Source organism: Miniopterus natalensis, chromosome 11 (genome assembly GCF_054644295.1).
Source record: "Miniopterus natalensis isolate mMinNat1 chromosome 11, mMinNat1.hap1, whole genome shotgun sequence".
Classification (NCBI taxonomy): Eukaryota; Metazoa; Chordata; class Mammalia; order Chiroptera; family Miniopteridae; genus Miniopterus; species Miniopterus natalensis.
In genome coordinates this window covers 23,645,863-23,663,588 of record NC_142091.1, presented here as the reverse complement: position 1 = coordinate 23,663,588, position 17,726 = coordinate 23,645,863, and the positions used below count along the sequence as shown (strand labels likewise).

The 17,726-nt window shown below is 40.4% G+C and overlaps 1 protein-coding gene and 1 non-coding gene across 2 annotated transcripts in view; both read right to left on the bottom strand.

The window, feature by feature from the left end:
- Window positions 1-17,726, bottom strand: part of MAML2 (mastermind like transcriptional coactivator 2) — a 326,677-nt gene that overhangs the window by 39,981 nt on the left and 268,970 nt on the right. The window lies entirely within an intron of this gene.
- Window positions 12,117-12,238, bottom strand: LOC148091943 (small nucleolar RNA SNORA26). The gene has a single exon (XR_015715344.1). It is a non-coding gene; the product is annotated as a small nucleolar RNA SNORA26 (small nucleolar RNA).

The following is a 17,726-nucleotide window of genomic DNA, read 5'->3' as shown; positions in this document are numbered from 1 at the left end:
TGGCTTCCTACTGACTATAGAATAAATTTCTAAGCATTTTGTATGGCAGCTATATCTCCCCAGCCTGTGTCTAAAAATAATTTTTGGCCACTCCCATCCATTCTCCTTATAAAACCTCCCTGAATCGTTCTCTGAATTGTCCCAGTACTTACTCTGACTTTGGACATTTTATTCTGGAGGCCTAGAGTGCCCTTCCTCTGCACTCCTCTTTCTCAGGCCTCAATATCCAGCTCTGAGCCACCTCGGGAAACTTTGCCTAGGTCAAACTGGTCACATCCTCTCAATGTTTCCCTAGCACTCTGCTCAAGACCCTGCTATAGCCTCTGATAACAACCCCCGTAAAAACAAAGAACAAACAACCTGCAGCTAACATTCACTGGGGCCTTACATTGCTCCAGGCGCCATGAGAGACACTGCACATAGGTAATCTCACTGACTCTTCCATAAAACTTTTTCTCGGGGAATGCTTTTGCGATCCTTCTCATTTTATAGATAAGGAAACTCTGGCTCAGAGGGGTAGAGTAACTATCCCCCGTTAGGCTGGAAGCGGGTAATTAACTGTTTTCAAATGCAGTGCTCACTCTAAGACTCATGCTCTTAACCACCGTCTGGTACTGACTGTTAGGATTTGGTCACTTATCTCTCTCTTCATCTCCCATTAGACTAAGTGTCTCTAAAGCAGAGGAATCATACTTTAGTCAGCAGTGTACGTGCAGGCCCTCAATAAATGTCTGCTGAATAAAAAAAGGAGTGGGTTCTCATATGAGAACAAACAGGATGTAGGCTCAGGAAAGAGTCAATATTCTCTGTAAACTGAAGTCATATAAACCACCCAAGTGAGACAACAGTTACATTTGACTTGGATCCATGGCCATCATTTTATGTCTCTCACCCTCTTAGCAACACCACTAAGAGCATCAGCTTCTCATGTGGTGAGATGATACGTATGTGCTAGACACACCCAACCCACCTCCCTTCAGGAGTGATTCATGCAGTCAATAGCACTGGACAAGGCAGGAGGCCGTAAGTCCTGCTTCACTCTTCACACAGCCGCATCTGCAGAGGTTCCTTTAGATAGTGATGGAAAGTATTCCTTTTGGCATTTGTGTGCTCAGCACACATAGCTAAAATTGATATCTAACTGAAGGAGAGGTTGAGGAGGGATGATTTGGGAGCACAATGGGTACAACATGAGGTATGGCTGAGATGGGCCCAGCGTGGCCATGGGGTAAAAAGCAATCATATACAGTGCATTTGTTTAGCATCCTGGCTAATAAATAAGTAAAGCATCTCATCAAATCTCCATTATATCACTAACATCTATCACAGTCCCTGACACATAGTAGGTACTTAGTAAATGTTTCACAAATGAGTAAACAAATGAATGGTCAACAATGTAGAAAGTTTTCTCTTCTACCTACAGGAAGTACAGGAAGCTGTCTGTCTGGGTTCAGAACTTATGTTGGGTAAAATGAGAAGGCGGACTCTTTAGGAAGCAGCGGAGGCTGTTTTAATCAGTATCTATTTGAAGGCTAAGGTAACAATGCCCACAATGAGCTCATGGAACTTTGATCACTGAATTGGCTACAGTCTAAAGAGAATTCTAAACAAACAATCCTGTGAACAAACCTCACATTTTTCTCATTCATTCATTCATTCATTCCTTTAACAAATTTTTAGAGTGCTATTAAAGCTAGGCTCTGTGCCAAGCACTTCATACACATTATTTTCTAATACTCAAAACAACTCTAAAAGTTATATACCATTATTATTCCAATTTTACAGATGAGAAAGCTGAGCCTCAGAGAGGCTAAATTAGTTATCAAGGTTACAAAGCATGTGGCTGAGCTATGACTTCAACTTCAGACTCTCTGACTCCAAAGCCCCCTCTTACTGTCTCCCTCATATCTGTCTCTGACCTTAAGGAACTCAAAGTTGAGTAGGGGTATAAGCTGGAAACTAAGAACAGTACGAAAAGTGCCCTGACAGAGGTAAGAATTAGGTGTGCAGCGTGACCACAGATGAGGGGCATCTACCTCAGATCTGAGGAGGAAGAATCGAAGGAAGAATCCTTCTAGAGGAGATGATATGCCAAGTCTTGGAGGAGGGCTTGGTGTTCATCAGATGAAAAAGGCAGAAATACAAAGGTAAGGGGAGCACAGTACCTCCTGATTCATTGTTCTTCATTTTGGATGAATGGACTCACATATAAACAAGGTACCAATAATGCCCAGTTGTCTGCATTTTTCTGCTTGTTTGACTAAATGTAGGGGCAACTATCCACAGGCTGAGTACACATGTTGAGACAAGTATTAGATACTTTGGTTTGGACCTTGGAAGTTCTAAACAGCAATAATTTTTACTTCTATGTCTGCTCCCTCAAAACATTCATGCTCCCATTTGCCACAAGACCTCTGCACATGCTGTTCTCTCTGCCTGAAAGATGCTTCCTTCCTTTCATAACCATTTTAGCAATTGCCCTCTTTTCTGCACTTGGTTAATTTCTCTTCATCCTTCAAGGGTCAATTAAAACACCACATCCTCCGAGGGGCTTTCCTGATCCCAAGGTTAGGTTAGGTCCTCTGACAGTGTCCCCTAAATGTCTGTGATCATGACACTCATCATGCTTTCCTCTCACTGACTTAATTGTCTTTCGTCTCCTGTAAACTTTAAACTCCATGAGAGTCTGTAACTGTCTTGTTTACTCCTATGTTCTCAGTGGTCAACATAGTGGCCCATAATAGGCTCTCATAAATATGTGTAGAATGAATAAATTAAAGACCCTGGATTTGATAAAGTTTTTCTTATCAAAAAGAAATTAAAAATCAGCAAAGATTGATATCTAGGAAATAGAATCAGAATGGAGAAAGGACTAGTAAAGAATAAAAGAATTATGTGTTTTTTAAAAAAGGCAGAGTAATAGGTACAAAGTTTATAGAATTGCTGCATCCTTACACCCCCAGTATTTCTTTACACACATGATAACTTGCCAGATATTATCAATAGCAGCATTCAATTTTCATATAGTCCCAACACAGGCAATTTTGTTTAAAACAAAAAGGTTATAAAATGTTATTTATTACATTCGGAGCACTTGAATAACATAGAAAGGAAATCCTCAAAATGAGAGATACATTCTTTCCAAGACCCACTTATTATATTCTAAACATTTTGAACTGAATTTTACATTTTTAAGTGGATCAATTTTTCATTTCAGTCCAAAGGTCCTTACCTGTTCCTGAAATTTGCAACATCTGCTAGGGAAGTAAAGAGTGAAACCATTTTTAAAAGATCAAGTAATGAAAAAAAAAACTTTCTTGAAGGACAGTGGATTTTCAATTTGTCCCACATGAGACCATTTCAGGAAATTACCTTTTAACTGATGCTCATCTTGTTTGTGCAGTAATATTTTCCTGATTGGGATGGACTGTGATCTGAGAGATTTTTACATGGTAAAAATTCTACTAGTCTGTCTTCCAAGGACAATCTCCAGGTTTCTAGTGGTTTGCTATCCCAGAGGGAGTCTATGTGGGAGACCAATTTTTTTTCCATTTTCTGAAATGACTCATAATTAAGGCAAAACTATCCTCTGAACAACCTTTATAGAGGATTACCTAGATAATGTAGTTTTCCAATTACTGGACATAGGTCAAGGATAGTACTACAGAAAACTCTCAAAAATGGGCTGGATCCTGGTTGGATAGCTCAGTTGGTTGGCGTGTCATCTCATACACCAAAATGCTGCTGGTTTGATTCCTGGTCAGGGCACATACCTATGTTGCAGGTTCGATCCCTGGTCGGGGCATATGGGAAGCAACTGATTGATGCTTCTCTCTTCACATTGTTGCCTTTCTTTCTTTCTTTCTTTCTTTCTTTCTTTCTTTCTTTCTTTCTTTCTTTCTTTCTTTCTTTCTTTCTTTCTTTCTTTCTTCTCTCTCTCTCTCTCTCTCTCTCTCTCTCTCTCTCTCTCTCTCCTCTCTCCCTCCCTTCTTCTCTAAAAATCAATAAAAAACATATCCTCAGGTGAAGATTAAAAAAATGGGTTGGTTAACATGGATCACCCAGATCTCTTCTCCTATCTCCACCTCTGACCTTGTTCTCTATGGGCTAGAAAGTCCCACCATTAGTCATTCACTGGCTTAAAACTCCCACTCTTTATGCTCAGTGATTACCTTAAACTTTAGGTAAATGAAAGGTTTCAGGGGCTGAAAGAAGGGCTTACAGGTCAGAGGCTCCATACCATGTCAAGGACAGCATGTATTTCTATTCATTTTGTATGTTGGCACACCACAGAATATTATGTTTGGAAAAATGATTTTGCTGCTAATTTTTTTACATACTCTAAAACCCATATGGAAGGATACAGGTTCAAAAATACTACATTTCTGAAAAAAGAAAGATAAGATAGGGGAATTCCTCTACCAGGTATTACAATGTAAGCCATTGTAATTTAAACAATGTGAAGTGGTTTGGGAAGAACTGAAAAGATCAACAGAATAGAATAGAGAGTCCAAAAATAGATGCAAAAATATAAGGGAAATTGTCATTTGAGACCAAGGACCTTAACAAATCCATGGGAAAAGAAAAGAATATTTAATAATGTCTCTGTGACAAGTGTCCATTGAAATGGGAAACAAAGTAACATACCCACACATGGAATTAAAGCTGAGTTTCCATGTGGCAAGATGGTTCAAAACCTAAGCTCGATAGATGGAGGAGATCACTGAGGTCTTACTGAGGGCTCCACAGTGGCCCAGTTCCAGAGAAAGGTGAGGACGGTTGACCTGACAGAGAGCTGCCGGGATTCCACTTAAAGCCAGCCTCACAGGCAGAGAAACTTCAAGAGCAATCTCACTACTTCATTGGTGCTAACATAAAGCTGGAAACTCAAGGATACATCAAGACCCCAAAGGCAATGGGCCAGTGACTCTACAGATCTCAGTTTGAGTGACTGACTCTCATCTTTGACATAGGGTGAATGAAGATAGGTTCAGACATCTCCCTTCTTCCCTTTTCTGAACCCTCAGAGTACTCCTAGTCTTAAGAGAGGAAGTATACACAAAAGTTGATTTTGTTTAGGAATAATCCAAGTTTGTACTGGACCCTTACTTTTTATATGACTTGGGGACAACAGTAGCACTTATATTTCCTAAGACTAGTATGAGGGTTAAGCAAGGTAATATATGTAAAGAGAATAACACAGTGCCTGGTATGAACAGTGCTAAAAAACTAGTACAATTTTTCTACATTACACTTTGTAATGTTTCTTCTCTTTCTTCAAATTTAATTTATATTTTAATGTACTTATACTGCCTATTAGGCCTTGTAAAAGGTACTTTTTCATATTTCACCTCATTGAACCCTCATAAGAACGGATCAGGTAGTTATTATTGCCCCCATTTAACAGCTGTGTGTGTGTTCTTTCTCTAGTGTTTTCAAACTATGCTAAAGAGAAATGGGTTAATAAAATTTGAAAAGTTATTCTATTGAAAAAAATCCATGGGTATGTAAGTTTGGGAGTGTGTGAGTAAAACAAAGTAAACCAATGCAAACCAATTTCTTCACTGCAACACTTTTCAGAATTGCTGATATGCCAAGGTGAATTGTTAATTTCCAGAAAGGGGGTTCTTTAACATATTTGATAACCAAAAGAGTTCATAGAGGTTTTCTCAGAATAGAGCTTGGGAAAATGTAGACTAAAGATTAATTGGATCAAAGGATTCAGTTTAATGCTTTATGTGCATGCCCACAGTTCATGGCACATTTTGGATATAGGCAAAATCTTTAATAAATTCCAGTTGTTTGATTTATGTGTGAAACTGTGTAGTTCTTTACATACCAATGGGCCAAAATGGGAAGTACTATCTCTTCACCTGAAAATGAGTCTCCACAGTCTTCAGTTTCCTGCGATTAAGAATGACTGGGATCAGTCCTGGCCAACGAGAACACTTGCACACTGAGGGCAGGACAGCAAATTGGTACAGCCACTTTGGAAAACTTTTTGGAAAATCACTTACCATATGATCCAACAATCCTACTCCTAAGTATTTACCCAAGTGAAATAAAAATTTATGTTCTCCCAAAAACCAAATTGAAAACAACCAAAATGTCCCTCATCTGGTGAATGGATACATACAATGTAATACTACTGAAAAGGAATGAACTATTGATACATACAACTCCTGTGGGTGAATCTCAAATGCACTGTGCTAAGTGAAAGAAGCCAGATGCAAAACGTTACATACTGCCTGATTTCATTTACATAATATTCTATACAAGAATACTATAAAGAGAAACAACAGAACAGTGGTTGCCAGGACTGTGGTGGAGGAAGACGTTGATTACAAAGGAACACAGGGTAATTTCTTAGGGTGATAAAAAAATGTTTTATTAATAGATTGTGGTTGCAGTTAAATAGCTATGGATTTGTTAAAACTTGGGAAACTATGCACTAAAAAGGTGTACTTTACAGTATGTAAATTATAACTTAATTTTTTAAATGGGGGAAAGCTCCCTTCAAAATTGTATACAAATTTAGTTTATTTCTAAAGTAAAAAAGTCAATATATGTTGCTTTAAAACTTTTTTTTTAAATGGCAAAGAATATACCACTGTAACCTCCCAAGATGGCTGCTGCTCATAATTCATTCAAATTCCTTTTCCTGGAGCTGCTCACCTTTACCTGTATCGAAGTTGGCTTCCAAACCATAATTTGCCCTGGGGACAATTGCATCTACTAACCATTTTTACAGCACCTGCCATGTACTACTTTATACTGCAGTTCTTTCACCATGTCTTATCTCCTCTAGATTGTAAGTTCCAAGCAATAAAGAACCATGCCCTACTTTTATGCAATGCATTGCTCACTAGGATGCCTGACAGGAGTGTTAAAAATTGTTTAATAAATGCATTAATCTGTACTTAGCTAATAGTTGCAAGTTTATGAGTCCTTAAAGACTGTGAGCCCTTTGAAGACAGGAATTGTGCGTACATAGTTCTGAACTGGGATTGGTGCATTGTAATTGCTCCAGAAATGCTTTTGAATAAGCATTGAATGAAATAATTCCAAGGGATTATAATTTTTTTTAAATGGTGTATGAGTGGAGAAATTGACTACTGTGGGCAAAGCTGTGGTCTGGTGAGAGAGCTCACTAAAGAGGAGGAGGGTGTACCCTGGGCCACTTCTTGGAAAACCTGGTGGCAGAGGGTGAATGTGCAACCCTCCAGGTTGTGTTGGCTGGGTTTTATCTCTTATCATGAGCCTTTTTTGGAGAACTCTTGGAACGGAGACACCCGATTTGGATCCAGTTGGAATGACTAACTGGGGATGGGCTGCAACACGGCAGATTTCCAACTGTGTTTCTTAGGCTTGAAACTGTTCCCAGAAGCAAAGATGATGAAGGCTTCATTTGTTAAGCTTGAAAATAAAAACACTTTATAAAAGGGTTGTAAGGCAAATCTTTTCTTCCCTTTTATTCTTATCTCCCCCTACTGTTGGCCAATCCCTGAATTTTAATCTCTTTGGGGGAAAGAACAATGCTCCTTCTTAACTATTTTTCTTAAAGTAGACTAAGTAGGAGCATTGAATCTATTTTATGTGATGCATTTTACAAAGTTTTAATTGTTATAATTACAGTTAGATTGTTCAGCATCCCAGACATCTTAGTCCTTTTGGTTGCCTATGAGGAATAGGTCTCATGAGATATATAATAACATAATGAACACCTATAAAGCCAGGTTTTCATACTCTGTATCTGATGACTGACACACTGGATCAGGAAGCACAGAGTCTGACCTCCATCTCCCTGTCCTTTCATTGCTTCTAAAACAGCACAGCAAGCCAGCTAGGGCAGTTGGTCAAATACTTTGATGTTGTATGTGTGTGTGTTTGTTTGTAATTTCTTCTGGTTTAAAACTTTGATAAAAAACATTTGCTACTTCTTAAACCATTTAATTAAAAGTGATTTCATCAGCTTACCCTAAACCTCCTTCTCATTTAATGCAAAAAGGCTTTGTGGAAGCAGAACAGTAATAAGAAAAGACCTGAACCGTTTCAAGTTCTGCCTGGAATTCCTTATGCTAAAATTACTCTTGATACTTTATTGAGTACTCATAATAGTTTAGGCATGATGAGAAAATTTAAAGACATTGGTTAAGGGAAAAGTAGGTACTATTCCTTAGAACTGGCTTCAGACCATCCATTGTGAATTTGAGGTCAGATGTTTGTCTAGTTGGCATATCAGGGGATCAAAGTCATTTGTTTGATCATATAGAGTCAGTAGGTTTTGCCCTAGACCTCAATCATTCTAACCACATGGCTTTCAATATATGCTTGGATCATAAGGAGGGCCATATCAGAGTATCGAGGAGGTTCAGTTTAAAAGATTAAAATGACCTCTGCTTGTTTGAATGACCTGAGCATCCTCATAGGCAAAGGGGCTGGAATTAAGGATAGACTCATATTATCACTGGGTAACATGAAAAGCTACCTAGAGGAATTGGAGTTGGAATTTAATTACTAAAGAAGGAAAAGAATTTGTATAACTAGCACAAAGAAAAAATGTTGGAATCTTAGAATTGTGTGCTAATCTGTAAGGAGTCAATCAAGGCAAGAGTGAGCTAGGTCAAGAAAAGGTGAGATTACCATCATCTGTGGGAGAGATGTGAAAAATAAACAGAACTAGAATGAAAGAAAGCTATTATAAGCCAAATAATTCAGATTTTAAAATATGAATTAGAATATCTTTTTAAAAAAGTAGCCTGTTTAGGCATGCTTATTATTTTCTTACAACCTTTCTTTTGGAACAGTTTGCTCTGCCTAGGTCAATCACATTCCTGTTTTTTGAGTGTGGAGTCTGTGGAAAACAGGGAGGCTGATCTCTCGGTTGCTGGCTCCCGAACATGTGAAGTCATTGGAGTGGTGACCCAAAGCCCTGTGCAGGCCAAAGTCAATGAGCAAAAGAAACTAAGATCCTTGTACAGGAAAGAAGGAAGTAAGAGACCAGGAGATCTCAGAAAGGGAAATCAAAGAGTCAGAGAAGATGACTGCTAAGACTTTGATTTCTTGAATCTCAGTATCCTCCTAGCATTGGGTTCTCTAAGACTCAACTGTATCCCTTTGGGAAATCTCCTTTTATTAAAGAGAGATTGAAGAGATTTCTGTTCCCTGAAATCAATCAACACTGTCTCACACACACAGAGATGAGAAAGAAAGAGATAAAATTGGAATCAGAAGACCTGAGGTCCAGTCCTGGCTCCAACCATGTGACCTTGGTGATAACCTCTCTGGTCTGCAGGTTCGACCTCTGTGAACTAAAGATTATAATATATACTTCTGAGTGTGGAAACAAGGAATGAACACAAAACAGGTCTACAACTATGCTTGGCACCCAGTGGGCCTTCAAATGCGGAATATGTGAAATATATACTGAACGAGTAGAGTACTTTTTCACTTTACCACAATACTATATCTAACTAAACTGGATTTTTTTGGGGAAATACAGCTAACTTCTCTGAGGTGCTACACATGTAGTACTATAGTAAAGTAGGCAGATGACAAATAGAAAATCCCTCATCAAATGAGTGGTTTAGGGCCACCGGAATGACATCATGTGCAGTTAGACAAATACAAAAAGGGAGCTTGAGCTAATCTTGTCTACAGAACAGGGCCATAGAAACAGCGTGGTGTGCCCCAGGTTTTAAGTGGGGGCAGGACAGTACTTACTCCCTCTATGGAGCTTTATTTCCTCTCACAATGAGGAGTGATTTAGCATTCATTCATCCTAAACGTTTTCAGCACTATTCTGTGCAGGAATGTGGTAGTAAAGAGCACGCAATAACCATCCCTGATTCTCAGCCCCTGGGACTGGCCTGGTCACAGCCAAGTGAGGGGTGGGAAAGCATGAGGGATGGAAGACAAGACTTTTTAGGTGCACACAGCAGGCTGGTAGAGAGGAATAAATTAGGATTTTTAGCTTTGGCATTACCTATTTCTTTTTTAAATTTTGTTTTGTTTTATTAATCCTCACCTAAAGATATTTTTTTCCATTGATTTTTGGAGAGAGGAGAAGGTGGTGGGGTGGGGGCGGAGAGAGAAACATCGATGTAAGAGAGATACGTCGACTGGTTGCTTCCCGCACGTACCCTGACCGGAGGTAGGGAGAAAACCAGCAACCCAGGTAGCATCCTCGCCTGGGAACCAAGCCCGGAGACCCTCCCGAGCGCAGGCCTATGCTCTGACCGCTGGGCGCTGCAGTGCCCGGGCAGTGTTATCTATTTCTTATTTGGCCAATGACGAGGGAAATTAGATCTCAAGATCCAAGAATACTTGGAATCACATAACTATTTAAAATTGCAGATTTAACCAAGAAGTTCCACTGTAAAACTAACTCTGGATTCTAGATGTTACAATACAAACCCCTGAAAACTGTGACACCCTCAGTAAGTGTTACTGTCCTGCATTCTCCAGGAGTAACAGTACAGGGGTGCTGTTGCCCCTTTAAACAAAGTAAAACACCTTCTGTGAAGTTTACACACACCAGGGGTTTTTCTCCCTCTAGCCTCCGCTCCCAGTTCAGAAGGCTGTAACCCTAAGCTTGGAGCACCATCTTAGATAAGTGAAAGCCGAGCAGATAATTTTGAACCTGATCCATCCTGGAAATTCGATCCGAGTCTGAGCACACCGCCCAGGTCGCTCCTGAGCCGGAGCTGGGAGCCAGCGCGCCTGGGCTCCTGCCAGCGCTCGCTTTCTGCCCAATCTCCAGATGCATTCTGGGAGGCTTCTGCCCACAAGCAAAACGTGGGCTTGTTTTTCTTCACAGCAACTAATGCTCAGAAAAAAACACTCTGGCGTTGCAGTTTCCCTGCTGCCTTTAAATCTGTAAAGCTAAATGCCACACCCACAATAAAAGAATAATAAATGCTCTTTTCTCCTTTGAAAAATTACCAATGGCTAGGACATCTTTGGCTAAAGTTGTCTAAAAGTCCAGGTGTTCTCTTTTGCTCTTTCTCTCATCCAAATACACCGATTTTGAGACAAACACACTCTTACGTGGCTATATGACAGCTACAACTTAGTCTGATAGCTGCTTACAAATTTAGCCTTGTTACTGAAGCATGTATCTGCACCTGGCTGGTGACCATGGAAAATCAATAAATACTTAAAGAGGTCTGCAATCAGGGAGCAAAGCAACATAGATTGATACTAGAACTTCTGAGTTTTAAGGCTGTCACCAGTCATCTAGTGCCAGCAAAGGGGAACAGACCAAAAATACACAGACGGTCAGAACCAGGAATTCCTTGGATGTCTTCTCCCAGAGGGAGCTCCATTGAAAGGCAGTTTATCCCCAGAGCCTGATGTGTGTTACCATCCAGGACTTCTCTCTCACTGGTCGTTCTGAGCCTTGTTTCCATTTCCTGGACTGCTATTTGTTTATTTCTAGGCTTATAAACTTGACCCTTAATATTTTAATTCCCAGTCCTGACAGTGACCGAATATCCCAAGATATTGTTTGCTTAACAGTGTGGAGAAGATCCCTGGATGTAGATTAAAATTAGGCAAAGTGGGGCTGTAAAAATGTGGATTATATTAACACAGTAAGGAGAATGTCGAAAACCCATGTTCTTGTATCATAATTAGAGTAATACTGCAACATTCTGGTATCCATATTTTATTTGTAAAATTATGAAATAGGTAAATATTGGGAACTTAATAAATATATACTTAATATAAAAATTAAGGAATCTGCCCAGCCAGGCGTGGCTCAGCGGTTGAGCATCGACCTAGGATCCAGGCTATCAGGGTTTGATTCCCGGTCAGGGCACATGCCCGGGTTGCAGACTCCATCCCCAGTCGGGGGCGTGCAGGAGGCAGCCGAGCAATGACTCTCTCATCATTGATGTTTCTCTCTCTCTCTCCTTCTCCCTTCCTCTCTCTGAAATAAATAAAGATGTATTTTAAAAAAATTAAGGAATCTAAGGCCACAAATTCCAAACAATCCTATGGAATTCTAGTGTTTAGGGTATTATTAAGGTGTGTTCCATAGAGAAAACAGATACTAGAAAATAATGAATTAGGGGTGTGTGTGTGTGTTTCTGTTTTTGTGTGTGTGTGTTTTCAGCTGTGACTCCAGACAGGATCCAAAGAGGAGTTTTACCACCTCATCTCTGGGTTTTGTGGAGACTTACTTTACCTGTCCGTGTTAGCCTCCTAAGGCATTGTGTCAACCTTAAAAGGGCACACAAAAGAGTGAAGGTATTTTGTTTTGTTTTATTGACGTACTTAGCAACACATATTATATTAGTGTACATTATGAATCTTCATTGTTTCTTATGCATATTTGGCCACAAAGCCGTGTGTGTGTGTGTGTGTGTGTGTGTGTGTAGTAGCTAGATTTCGCATACTTCAGTTTGGGGGTATATTCTATAGAGCACATTTTAGAAATGCATATTTAAAGAAAAATGTGAAATTGATTTAAAAATTACTAAATCTTGAATAAATTCAATCACTCAGAACTTTCTCCATGCAAAACTGTGTGCTAGGCCATAAGCCCTGTCTCAAGGAATTCACACATAGACTCATATACAGCTAGCTCTTAGCATAAGGCATTTGCACTTGCTGTTCCCTTTGCTGTTCCCTCTTCTTCATAGTTCCCTTCCTTACTTCATCTGGGTCTCTCCCCAGTGTTGTCAATATAGAGAAGTCTTCCCTTGCAACTTATCTAAAATAACACCCTATTACTCCCTAACTCTTTTTCTTGCTTAACTTTTTTCAAAGCACCCAAAATAATTTTACATCTGCATTCATTTATTAGTTTATTGTCTATCTAACCTACTGGAATATAGCCCTATGAGAGACATGTCTTTTTTGTTTAACCTTGTATTTCCAGGTACTTAAACTAGTTAGTACCTAGCATTTAATAGTTGCTCAATAAATACAGGGTGGGGCAAAAGTAGGTTTACAAATGCAAGTACATGAAACAAGAGTTTATTCTTGTATTATTATTTATTATTATATTATTTTCCATATGAACTGTAACCACATATTTGCCCCAGTCTATATTTGTTGAATGAATGAATGAATGAATGAATAAAAATAATTTTGTAAGACTACCACAGAAAAGGTAAAAATAAAGAGGTGAGGAATTCAGGTTTAGGTTGCTAAGAAAGGCTTTATCAAGAAGATGGTATTTGAGGTTGGCTTTGAAGATGAGAAGGTTTCTGACATGGGGCAAATGGTATAAATAACCTCAGATAAGAAAAAGGCTTAATTAAAAGTCCAGAGGTAGCCTTGAGAAGCAGCCTTGCGACAGGCATGGAAAAGAGACTGTCACAGCCTCAGGGCTAGCAGCCTATCCACCACACTTGGGAAGGAGAAACTGCCAAAGCAACATTGGTGCTCAAACCAGGGTTCCACTTGTATCTTTGAGTTTAGGCAGCTCTATTCATGTTTTTCTGATTCAATAGTTCATTCATTCACTCTATTATCTATTACGTGCCAGGTGCACTTCAAGGTGGTATAGATTCAGTAGTGAGCAAAATATAAAATTCCCTGCATTCACAGAACTTACACTCTCATGGGGAAAGAATGTGATAAATACTATAATTATAGCACATATTAGAATGTGGTAAGTACTGGTGGGAAAATGGAGCAAGGGAGATGAGTAGTGTCAGGGGAAGGGTTGCATTTTCAAATTTTTTAAATTGAAGTATAATATATATATAGAAAAGTACACCTATCATTAATGTACCACTCTCTGAATTTTCACACACTGAATAAACCTAAGTAATCAGCATGCAGAACAAAAAAGTGAACACTGCCAGCAACCCAGAAGCACTCCTATGCTCACATATAGCTAACTCCCCTGCCAAAGGTAAGCGTTATGCTGACTTTAAGTAACAGAGCTCGGTGTTGACTGTTTTTGTATATGTACTTTTATATAAATGGAATTATTTGTTATGCATTATTTTTTTATTAGGCAGCTTTTCCTTCAGCCTTATGTTTGTGAGATTCATCCATGTTATTGCATACATGGGTACAGATTAAGTGTTCATTCTGATTTCTGTATAATACATCCTAGTATGTGATTATATCACACTTTATCCTGCCAATGGTTGATGGGCATTTGGGTGTTTTCTAGTTGTTGGCTACTGCAATTATTGCTGGGTAAGTGACAAGGGAGTAGAAGAAGACCACACATTTTTCCTGAAAGGTCTGTCAACCCATTCTCCCTCTTTTAGTTTCTATTGCCTTCCTTCATCTGGATGCTCCTCTTTTCTCACATGGACTACTGCACTCGCCTCCTAAACTGATTTTGGACCCAACTGGTCTTCCACACTGAAGTCAGAATGATCTTTTTCAAGCTCATATCTAATTATGTCACTCCCTTATTAAAATCCCAGTGTGGTTCTCTGCTGGATAAAGTCCAAAACCTTCAGCCTAAAAGTCAAAGTCCTTCACCAGTGGCTCCCACCCTACTTTTTTATCTTTAACTCAGGCTTGCATCTCTCTGAAACCTTTCTCCATCTCATTTACCCAACGTTACAGAGCAGAATCAGACCTTGCTAATATTATGTTGATTACCAGTCAATTCTTAACAGTCTGATAACCAGGCACAGCCTTTTTTAGGATGAGTTCCACTGGGGAACACGTGAAGAACCCCACCTTTTCCTAAGTTCAGGTAACTTATTACTCTGCTTACATATCAACCTCCGGAGGGAAGGAGCAACAACTATCACTGATATCATCTTACAAGCAGAACCACGAAAGAGCAGGCACATTAGCAAATGGACTTGGGTTGTAACTAACCTAAAAGGCTTCTTCTCAACAGAATCAGCGCAATGACTAAAGTACAGACAGGGAGGTCCATGCAGAAGGTCCAACCCCTCTGTCAAGGGAAGTACTTGAAGAGAAGGAGCAACATAAAGAAGCCTTATAAAAATCCTCCAGTGGAAACGAGAAGAGAACTTTGCCATCTGGGTTATGGAGAGAGCTACAAGGGCTGCCAAATGCACTTTAATGGTCATTGGTGGGAAACCTGGTTTCCCCATATAAAGGGAAAAGATTCCAGAACGTATGCTGCACACAGATGGCAAAGTAATTTGCATTTAACATAAAAATTTTCCCATCAGAGGAAGACCAGAATCAGTGAGAAATCCCTGTTAATTTCCTCTGGTTAAAACAACAACTAAAACAAAATAGACAATAGGATATCTGGTTGAATAATCTAACAAAGAAAAATTTTTAGGGGCAATTACTATGTACAAGGCACTTTGCTAAGCAATAAGGGTGTGACAGAGGTGACTAAGGCAGAGGGTTATCTTGCTAGGAACTCCCAGTTGAAAGGAGTAGAGAGTGCGTAAGAAATATTTCTGTTAGGAAGAAAACTTAGAGAAGACTTCCAGCAGAGGCACTTAAGGAAAGGATCCTGTAAGTGATTTTAGTAAGTAGGGGACCCCCTTTTATGGACTTGAAATAAGACAGAGGTAAGCAGCTATGTTGGTAGGTGAGAGGGGAGCCAGGGCCTGGGAGCCTGGGAGCTGAGGTGGATGTGGAGCACTTGGAGCCAGAGAGAAATCCTGGGACTCATGCCTTGCCTTGCTCTAGTAGGAGGGCCCAGCCCAAGGCAGAAGTGCATGCCTGTATTGCCAATCAAGGGGCTAGATACACAACAGAAGCCAAGCTCTGGGACCAGAACAGGGTCTAAAAACCCAGTGGCTGGAAGTGCTGAGGTATCTGGCTGAGCAAGAGGGAGGTATCTCTGGAAGAACTTCAAGGGTATAGGTGCTTGTAGCTGTTTTTCATGTGGTTGCACTGATGTCTTAAGTATTTTGGAGAACACGGAACAGGATACAAGGCCTATCTTCCATGTCATGTAGGTTGGTTATAAAGGATTCTTGCTCCCAATTTTTCCCTTCCCCAGGCACTGCCTGATGTGATTTCTGAATTTCACCCGTCTTTGAGTACAAAGTGCCTCCCATCCTCTCTCCCCCTTTCCTCATATATTTTTTTGAGTGTGTATTATGTAGGGAGCTTGGGAATTTCTGTTAAAACAAATCCCCTAGGAAGGGTGAAGCCTTAATCTTGGCACACGGTGAGTTCTCAATAATTATTTATTATTTATTTTTTATTTTAAATCTTTATTGATTTCAGAGAAAGGAAGGGAGATAGAAACAGCAATCATGAGAGAGTCGTCATTGATCGGCTGCCTTCTGCACGCCCCTGACTGGGGATCGAGCCCACAACCTGGGCATGTGCCCCGACCGGGAATCGAGCTGAGATCTCCTGGATCCTAGGTTGATGCTCAACCGCTGAGCCACACCCAGCCGGGCTCAATAAGTATTTTTTGAATGAATGCATGAGGCTATTACCAGCTAACATCTTAGGACTGACGGCAAGCGAGGAGGGAGTAACGGGGCAGGCAGCTGGGAAGATGGAGGGCGTCTGGCTGCTGGAAAAGGTGAATCAAGGGGAAAAGAGGTCTCTTGGCATGTTTGTCTGTACCAATTTTTTTCAGAGCTGAATCTGTCTCAGTTCTTTGGAGATGAGTGGTGTTAAGAAAAAAAAGCTGTTCAAGTCCTTGATGATGAGTTTTTTCCCTTCATCCACTATAATGAGAGGGAGCTTGTTCCAGGTGAGAACATCAGGGTGACTGTGAATCAGGGGTGTGGCTGGTGTGATTTTCTTGACCCACGAATACACTCTAGTCGGGACCACTCCACGTGCGGTCGTGGAAGTCTTGCCACACAGGGCGCCCGGTTGAGGGAGCGAGTGGGGGCTAACATACCCAGCCTGTGCTCTGCTAAGCCTATGTCCAGGGTCGGTGGGGAGGGGTGGGGTTTGGATGTACCCTGAGGAAAAGAAGCCTTACTCTAATTTTCTCAGAGGTGGTTCTGTCGCTGGAGCTTTTCTATTGGTCCTACGGATGTCACGGGTCACCAATATTGAGCAAAGTCATTTTTTGATCATCAGGTTCTATATTAACTTTTGGACCTAGAACAAAAGCCATTCGAGACCTGCAGGTTGCAGCACTGTCTCTAGTACTGGCACAAAGGGACTTGAGAGAGAGACTGGTGCTTGTACACTGTGGAAAAGAGAAAGGACTGGGGCTGAGGATCCCTGGACAGATCCTTGTCCCACCGTTTCCTCCCTGCATGACAGTGGGGAGGTCATCTCTTCCTCGTGTGTGAGATAAAGGGTGTGGGTTAGGGAATCTCTGAGGTTCCTTCCCACCTCAGATCTCTATGATCCTCTTATAATTCCACCAATGATTAAGGCCTTTATTTACCCTTTCCGAATTCCTTTCTTGCCATCAATAACCAGTTTCAATAAAGATGCCCACCAACTTGCATCTAAGTCCTGTGGTATGGATAGGTGGGGATCAGAGTTGTCCAATTACACTGTGAAGGTATGTCGAGAGAACTTACCTTCTCGATTGCTTTGGAAAGTGAGCCAAGGATTATAAGTGCTAATCAAAAGCTACCACTCAGGAGAGAAAATTAGAAAAGAAGTTGGTGTGTGTGGAAAGTCTCTTTTGGGCTGATTCAAAAATTCTCAGTTCAGTCTAATAATTTGTGCACTGGGTCACAGAGGGAACCAGAATTCACTAAATGGAAAGAATATTTTGTCCCTCAGATAACCAAGTAAAACAGAAAATACTGCCCCCCCCCCCCCTCGCAATGGGTAAAAACTTCCTTGTAGAGCCTAGAACATAAATCAAGACAGAAACT